At 43.2% G+C, this 8223-nt stretch overlaps 1 pseudogene; it reads right to left on the bottom strand.

The window, feature by feature from the left end:
- Window positions 1–1636: 1636 nt before the first annotated feature.
- On the bottom strand, window positions 1637–1708 carry LOC122033141 (annotated as a pseudogene).
- Between the last annotated feature and the right edge of the window lie 6515 nt (window positions 1709–8223).

Below are 8223 nucleotides of genomic sequence, written 5' to 3'. Positions count from 1 at the left end.
TCCGTCTAGCGATCCTTCATCACCACATCAACTCCAGAAGCAAAGGATTGGATCCGAAGATCATTCGTAGTCGTTGGATAAGCGCTTTTTCTCTTTCTCTCTTCTTGTTTGAGAATTATATGTTTAACATTATGTCTTCGGATTTTTCTCCGGTGTCTATGGAGTAAATTCCTTATTCTAGGATGAGGGAGTATTTGTGGATTAGTTTGATGTAAGAATCATACTTTTGCCTCTATTTCATTGGATGATTTCGCTTGCTTTCTTTCGACTACTCGATCTCTATATCGTGTTGATTGATTATGTATAAATTGCCTATCTCGTAGAGAGAATATCCTAGATTGTACACCCGAGGGGCCCTAGTGACAGGGGTAACCTGTTTACGGACATCTAGGGTCCTCGAAAGGAGAGACAACTCCTCCACAAGGAAGTAAGAGACCAAACAAAGCTCCTTATCTCTATCCTTAATTAGTGACACCAATTAGAGTAGTATTCTTGTGATCTACCGAGGCGCCCTAGTGACAAGGGTTTAACTGTAACAGGATTTCATAGGGATCTTCTTTATTTGATACCTAAGAATAGATACTTCAGCTTCCGGCGAATGCATGTTGATGGACAATGAGTAAAGGATAGAATGTGATACATCAATACCACCACAATGAAACCGAACTCCTACGATTCTTCATAAACCAAGTCTATTACTTCTTCTTTGCTAGTTCTCGTTTCTGTCTCTAAACCTCTTTTCTTTAGATAACTTACAACCATCGGTAGTTTAGTTAATCCTAAGTGAGTCATCGCTAGTGCTTATAACCAGTCCTCGTGGGATTGATAATCTTTATTACTGACAATGAATCCGTACACTTGCAGAATCGTAACAAGTTTTTGGCGCCGTTGCCGGGGACTACGTCTATAACATTAGTGATAATCATATTAGATTAGACTAGATTTTATTTTTTTTTCCTTTATCCTTTCTTTTTCTAATATTTTGCACTTAGAGATAAATAGTTTTATTTTTTGTTTCTCTTTATTTTCTGCGTTCTTATTAAAAATCCTAAAAAATATATATAATATTATTTCACTCCCTTCTTTACTATATTTCACATTTTGTTTTTGCATGCGAAGAGCTAATCTTTCAGGACAACTTCTACCGTTCGATCCAGAGATCGATAGGACTTTCTTGAGAAGAAGAAACCTTCAAAAAGCATTTCAAGCAGTACAAGAATCTTCAGAAATGGCTGATAAACTATTGAAGGATTACGCAGCACCTTATGCACGAGGGGTTCGGTCTAGCATCATTCGACCGCCAATCGAAGCCAACAATTTTGAAATCAAGCCTACAGTAATTCACATGGTTCAACAGAATCAATTTGGAGGAGGACCACACGATAATTCAAACCACCACTTAGAGTTTTTCTATAAGATTTGTGGTACCATGAAAGTGAACGGAGTCCCTCCAGAATCAGTGAGGTTATTGCTTTTTTGGATTCTCCCTGAAATCTAGAGCCAAGCAGTGGTTAAATTCTCTTCCAACAAATAGCATTACATCTTGGGAGCAGTGTGAGCAGAAATTCCTGGACAAGTTTTACCCACTGAGCAAAACTGCTCACATGAGGAATTTGATCGCAAGCTTCAAGCAAATAGACTCAGAATCATTATTTGAAGCCTGGGACAGATTCAAAAGTATGTTGAGACAGTGCCCCCATCATGGCCTTGAGAAATGGTTGGTTTCACACAACTTCTACAATGGAATCAATTATCACACGAAGGTATCCCTTGACTCTGCAGCAGGAGGAGCACTAATGAACAAGAGCCTTGATGAAGCTGAAGAGATCATAGAAAATGTGGCACAGAACCACCATCAGTGGGCAACAGAAATATCTGGTGGTTCTTTCTCAGGGAATCCAATAAAGATGTCAGGAAAATTTGACGTAGATGCAGTCACACTCATGTCTGCAAAGCTGGACGCTCTGACCAAGAAGTTTGAGGCCATGGGAAACAACACGGCCAATGCAATAGTTTGTGTTTTCGAAACGTGTGGAAGTACGGATCATGCTCAAGATACTTGCCCCCTAGGTCCAATACAAGCATAGATAAACCAACTTGAGCAATGTGATGCAATAGTCAATTACAACCAAAAGCAAAACAATCCATACTCCACACATACAACCCTAGATGGAGGAATCACCCAAGCTTTTCATACCAGAATAATCAAGACCAAGGGTCAGCAAAACAAAGCTATCAACCTAGCCAACAAAGCTACTCATCTGGACAACAAACTTATCAACAACAATAACCTTCACAGCTGTCCAGAATTGAAAAGATGCTTGAAGAAGCCCTCTCAGAGCAAAAAGAGAAGAAGAATGAGATCAAGCAATTGACTCAAAGACTGGAAAATTCAGAAAAACATCAGAAGATGCATGACAGCCAGATAGCCCAGTCTTTTTCAAGAGCACGGGGAATATTTCCAGGAAAGCCTGATATAAACCCAGTAGAACACTACAACCGCATCGAACTGAGGAGTGGACGAACTTTGGGAGACCCCCAAATCACTATTCAGAAAGGATCTGACTCAGAGGAAGAGCCCTCTCCCCCACTGCCCAATCAGATCTAGAACAGGGATAGAGAGGAGATCACCAAGAAAGTTGAAGGAACTCTTCAAATTCCCCTGCAAAGCCAGACAATTCCTTTCTCTCAGAAACTGATAATATCCCAAAAGGATGAAGAGTTCAACCGATTCCTGAAGAAGATTAAGGAAATTTACATAGAAGTACCACTGATAGATGCACTGCACCAAATGCCGAAGTTCACAAAATTTTTAAAGGGTATTTTATCTAATAGGAGGTAGAAGGGTGACTTCAAGACTGTAGCATTAACAGAAAACTGCAGTGCTCTACTTATGGAAAATCTTCCACCGAAACTTCAGGATGCAGGAAGTTTTGCCAAACCTTGCAAGATTGGTTCTAAACTCATACAGAGAACTTTCTGCTACTTGGGAGCCAGCGTTAGCCTATCTCCGTACTCCTTATGTAAGAAGCTGGGACTCCAGAACATTAAACTGACTACTATGGCACTGTAATTAGCTGACCATTCATGTAGATATCCAATGGGAATAGTGGAAGACGTGCCAATAGAAGTGGGTGGATGTATCATTCCCACAGATTTCATTATCCTGGATATGGAGGAGGATCCCAAGATATCGATCATCCTTGGAAGATCATTCCTTGCCACAGTTGGAGCCCTCATTGATGTGAAAAGTCACAAGTTATCCTTAGAGATCGACAAAGAAAGGATTGAATTTGATTTATCTGATTCCTCTATCTGTAACCCCTCTTCTCAGGAAAATTCTAGCAAGATCAACATACACAAAGTCGAGGAGTGCAGTTTCCATGAGAGTTCCCCTCCAGCAAGCAATAAGAAATACATTTGTCCTGCACGAGCGAAACTAAAGGCGTAGACTGGAACATTAACCCTAGGAGGAGGGTCATGCTTCCACGGTTTAATCCACATTAACTGAAACGGGGACGAGCTGAAGACCTAAAACAAGCACTTCTTGGGAGGCAACCCAAGGGTTTTTCATATTTTTTTTTCATCATTCTGTTCATCATTTTATTTCTCTAGTAAGTTCAAGTCGAGTACTTTTATTATTTCTTTATTTTTGGATATTCGTTTTTAGGATGAGCAGAGCCTCCACAAGCTGGCCGTGAGCATTTCATGGGTGTGGAGGTGTCAGAGGAACCAAAATGGCGAAAGGCGAGTCACCGTGAGCTTAAAGGAGTCGGTCGTGTGATCCCACACGACCGTGCGAAGTCGACAGAGGAACAAAGGCCACGGGACGTGCAACCTTGCACGACCGTGTGGTCTATGCAGAGAAGAGGAGAACATGGGTCGTGCCAATTGGCACGGCCGTGCGGGACCGCCAGAGAGGAAGAAGACTCAGGTCGTGCCAATTGGCATGGCCGTGTGACCTATGTAGAGAAGAAGGAGGCATGGGTCATGCCAACCGGCATGACCGTGCGACTTTTGCCGAAGGAAGAAAAGAGGAGGTCGTGCCAATTGGCACGACCATGCAAAACCCCACCTAACCCGGCCATGTCTATAAGACACAGTCGTGCCCCTACCCGTGTGCGCTGCTTACTCCTCCAAAAGCCCTAATTTCCATCTCCTTCTCTCCCAAAAGGCCTTCTCCTCCCCACTACACCTCATCAAACCCTAATTTCCTCCTCTATAGTTCATTTTTGTTTAGATCTACATCTAGATCTAACACTTCTTCAAGCCACAAATCCGGAAAGAGAGAAGCAACTCCCCTATTTTCCTTCCTTCCCCTCCTCTCCCATCCTCAAGACCCATCTCCACAAGAAATCCCTCAAAACCTTGCACACCATGTCGCAGATCTTGAAGAGACTTCGTCGAGAAAGCAGTGGATCTAGCGAAGGAGATGCACCGCGAGGCGACAAGGGCAAAGGGAAGGCGTCTTCTTCAAAAGGCAAAGGAAAAAGGATGGCACATGACGATGGTAACAAAAATGAGTTCAATATTATTTTTAGAAACCATAAACAAAAAGATAGATATGATAATCCTTGTCGCTAGAAAAATTACATGCACTAAATATAAGGATCCCGCTACTTTAGATAAGCTAGGAATTAGGGATGATATAGACTGGATGATTACTTCTTTAGACTGGAACGATATTATGTACGCTCATTTACCGACTTACCCTCGCTTGATCCTTGAATTTTTGAGCTCAATTGATGTTAAGTTTTCGTCTGAAGATGACTATGTAGGGGTGATAACTTTCAGGTTGATGAATAAAGAAGTTCGATGGACATTTAGCAGTTTTAATAATTATTTTGGTTTACCTGCCGGTGGTGCTCGCAGATTTGCTGATGAGATTAGATGGAATGAATTTTGGACGTCAATAACCGGATCAAAGGACCCTTATGAACCCTCTAGAGCCAAGGCATCCTGCATGCAAAACCCAACCTTTAGATACCATCACCGAGTGATGAGCAAAACGATTTTTGGTCAAGGAGAGAGTGATGGGGTGGTTAGAAAGGTAGAACTCTATTCTCTTTGGGCGATGTTGAATAAAGTAGACTTTGATTCCAGATTTCATTTCTTGCAAAATTTGTTGAGGGCAGCTAAGGCATCTTCGGGGATGGTAGTGTTTGGTGGATTGATCACCCAAATAGCATTCAATTTGGGTTGTGAGCTTGATGGATTAGAGGTGATTCATGGTAATGACAAGATCGATATTGATTCTTGTCTTGCTATAAAGATGATTTGTCGGGATGAGAATGAGTTTGCCTTCCCTAGGAATAATGGTTTTCCATTACCCCTTCCTTGCCCCGAGCGCACTTCAGTTCGCAACCTTACGAACTGGGTGATTACTGACTTTATCCCCGAAACTGTCCCCTCCATTATAGAAGAAACCGAGTACCACCAAGAGCCCTCATCATCAAGATTCCCGTAGCCTTCCGAATTTCTGAAACCTCCTAGGCACTCTTTTGCCTATGGCACGGGGCCCTCTAGATTTGATTTTTCTGACTTCCGTGTCTCCTTAGACTCCCTTCATGAGAAGTAAAATATCCAACAACAATTGTTCGAGGGTCGCTTCAAGTTATCAGACGACCGGTTTAGGGAGGTACAGGATCATTTTCAGTTTACTAGGGACTTCCATAGTCAGGTGACAGGGTTCGTTCAAGACTATGAGGTTGACCAGGAAAGAATGAGAAATTTTATGGATGATATGGATATCACTAGACAACAAGTAGATGCCCTTTATCAATATTATCAACACCTTGGTCATCTTCCTGGTATGCCTAGATTTCCCCTTAGCACACATCGGGGACCCCCTTATCCCCCACCCCCACCATCGTATTGATTTCATCGGGACGATGAAAAGTTTAAGTCTGGGGGGTGTTGTGTCTGCATTACCTGAGTCGAGTCGAGTTTTCTTTTCTATCTGCATATTTTATTTTTCTGTTTGCATATTTTATTAGTCCGCTTTGTTTATTCGCATTTTATGAGTTTCATATTTCTAGTTTTGAGGCATATTTAAGAACATCAAATCTTCCAATTTTTCTGCTACTTGTCCGATAGCAAAATGACTAGCATTTTCTTAGTTCATATGTTGTCAAGATAGTATTAGTTGTTGGAACCCCGAGGTGTTTTGATGTGATCAAACAAGTTAAGTTAGGTCCTGCGTTATTTAACCCTTGTGTCTAAGTGTGCAGGAACTTAGGAACACAGGAAGTCGAGCGGAAGACGCGGCTAGCGAGAAGGACGACACGAGAGAGAGCCGACAGGCTCGGTGCGTCTGAGGGACGAGGTGTCCGCGGAAGAGTACACCGGTGGACGAGAAGAACGTGCGCGGCGTTCGAGGGACGAGAAACCGGGAAGGAAGGCTGCTCGAGGAGAAGGTCGGAACATGGGTTCGGGTGAGCCCTATTCCGGATGGCCGAGATCACCCAAGCTAGTGGAGCTGGAACAGAAGACCCGGACCGAGACGAGCTGAACCGAAGCGGAGCGACCAGACGGAAATAGTCAACCAGAGTTGACTTTTGGGGTCCGGGGCGCCCGGAACCATCCGGGGCGCCCGGAATGAGGTTTTTGACCAGATCGAATCAAACTCGATCTGAACGTTGGGGGATAAAGTTTTATCCCCCCAGGGCGCCCGGAACCCTTCCAGGCGCCCCGACCAAGGCTATAAATATAGCCTTGGTCCAGAAGCAAATCAATTAATCAGAACGACGAACTTGTAATCAACTTCTGTGTGCTTTACTTTTCTTCTTGTACGTTCAACGCTGTAAGAGGCTACTCCGCCCAGAGGAGAATCAGATAGTGCGCTTACATTCCTTGGATTAGCAATCCCCTGATTGCAAACCAAGTAATTCCTCTGTGTCTATTTTTCTGTTTCAATTAGTCTCTGCTTTTTAATTACAAGTTCTTTTAAGTTAGTTGAATATCCGAGAAGGGTTTTGGTTTTATTTTGTAGGGCAATTCACCCCTCCCCTCTTGCCGGCCTCAAAAGGGACCTACAAGTGGTATCAGAGCGAGGACGCTTCAGGAGGACTAACCGCCGATCGAAGCAAGAAAGATGGCCGGACCAAGCATCGTTCCACCAAAATTCGAGGGGAACTTCACAGACTGGAAGCGTCGTATGGAGGTATTTCTAAAAACCGAGATTGAAATTTATTTTATTATGAAATACGGTTTTGTAGCTCCAACAAATCAGAACGGTGAAGAAAAAGAAGAAAGCAATTGGACAAAAAAAGAGCAGAATGAGTTCGTAGCAAACAGCCGTGCGGAACATCACCTGCTAAGCGTATTACCGCCTCAGGAAGTAAACCGCATCGGAAGCTACTCATCAGCTAAAGAACTTTGGAAGAAGTTTCTAGAACTCCACGAAGGCACATCCGAAGCGAAGCTCGCTAGAAGGGACATCCTCCGAAACAAACTAATGAACATCCGCTTGGAGAAAGGTGAGAAAGTAGCCGGTCTACATGCAAAGGTAAAAGAACTAGTTACTGGTCTCGAGAACCTCGGTGAAACGGTAACAAATCGGGACGCCTTACGCTACGCACTCAACGCCTTTCCCAGAACTCCAGAGTGGACGTCAATCATCGACGCCTACTACATCTCAAAGGACCTGGAGGTAAGTACATTAGAGGAATGCTTTTCTACTCTTGAATTACACAAAACTAGATGTGCAGGAACGACAAAGGATACAACCCAGACTATAGCGCTGAACACAACACAGAAGGATGAACTCGAGTCAGACTCCGAAGACGATCAAGAAGCGCACATGGTAAGAAATTTTAAAAAATTCTTTAGGTCTAATAAATTTAAAATGCAGAATAAAAAGAATCAAAAAGGAGGAAGAAAGGTGCGATGCTACCAGTGTCAGAAGGAGGGACACATAAGAGAAGACTGCCCAGAACTCAAAAAGGACAAAAGGAAGTCTCCCAAGAAACACAACCTAAAAGCAACTTGGGATGACACTTCTTCATCTGAATCAGAAGCTCAAGAATACGCCGGGATAGCACTGATGGCAAGCCATGATGGACAAAGTATATCAGAATCGAGCAACGATGAAGAGGGAGCGACCTCGGATGAAGGCAGCGAAGCAGGGGGAGATTCAGGCTTTAAGTCTGACATGGTAAGTGAGGTATGCCTCCCTGATCAACTTTACTCTGGCATTAAGGCAATGACTAAATCCATGTATAA

This window comes from Zingiber officinale, chromosome 11A (genome assembly GCF_018446385.1).
Source record: "Zingiber officinale cultivar Zhangliang chromosome 11A, Zo_v1.1, whole genome shotgun sequence".
Lineage (NCBI taxonomy): Eukaryota > Viridiplantae > Streptophyta > Magnoliopsida > Zingiberales > Zingiberaceae > Zingiber > Zingiber officinale.
Note: the sequence above shows the minus strand (reverse complement) of the source record. Positions and strands in the feature narration are given on the sequence as shown.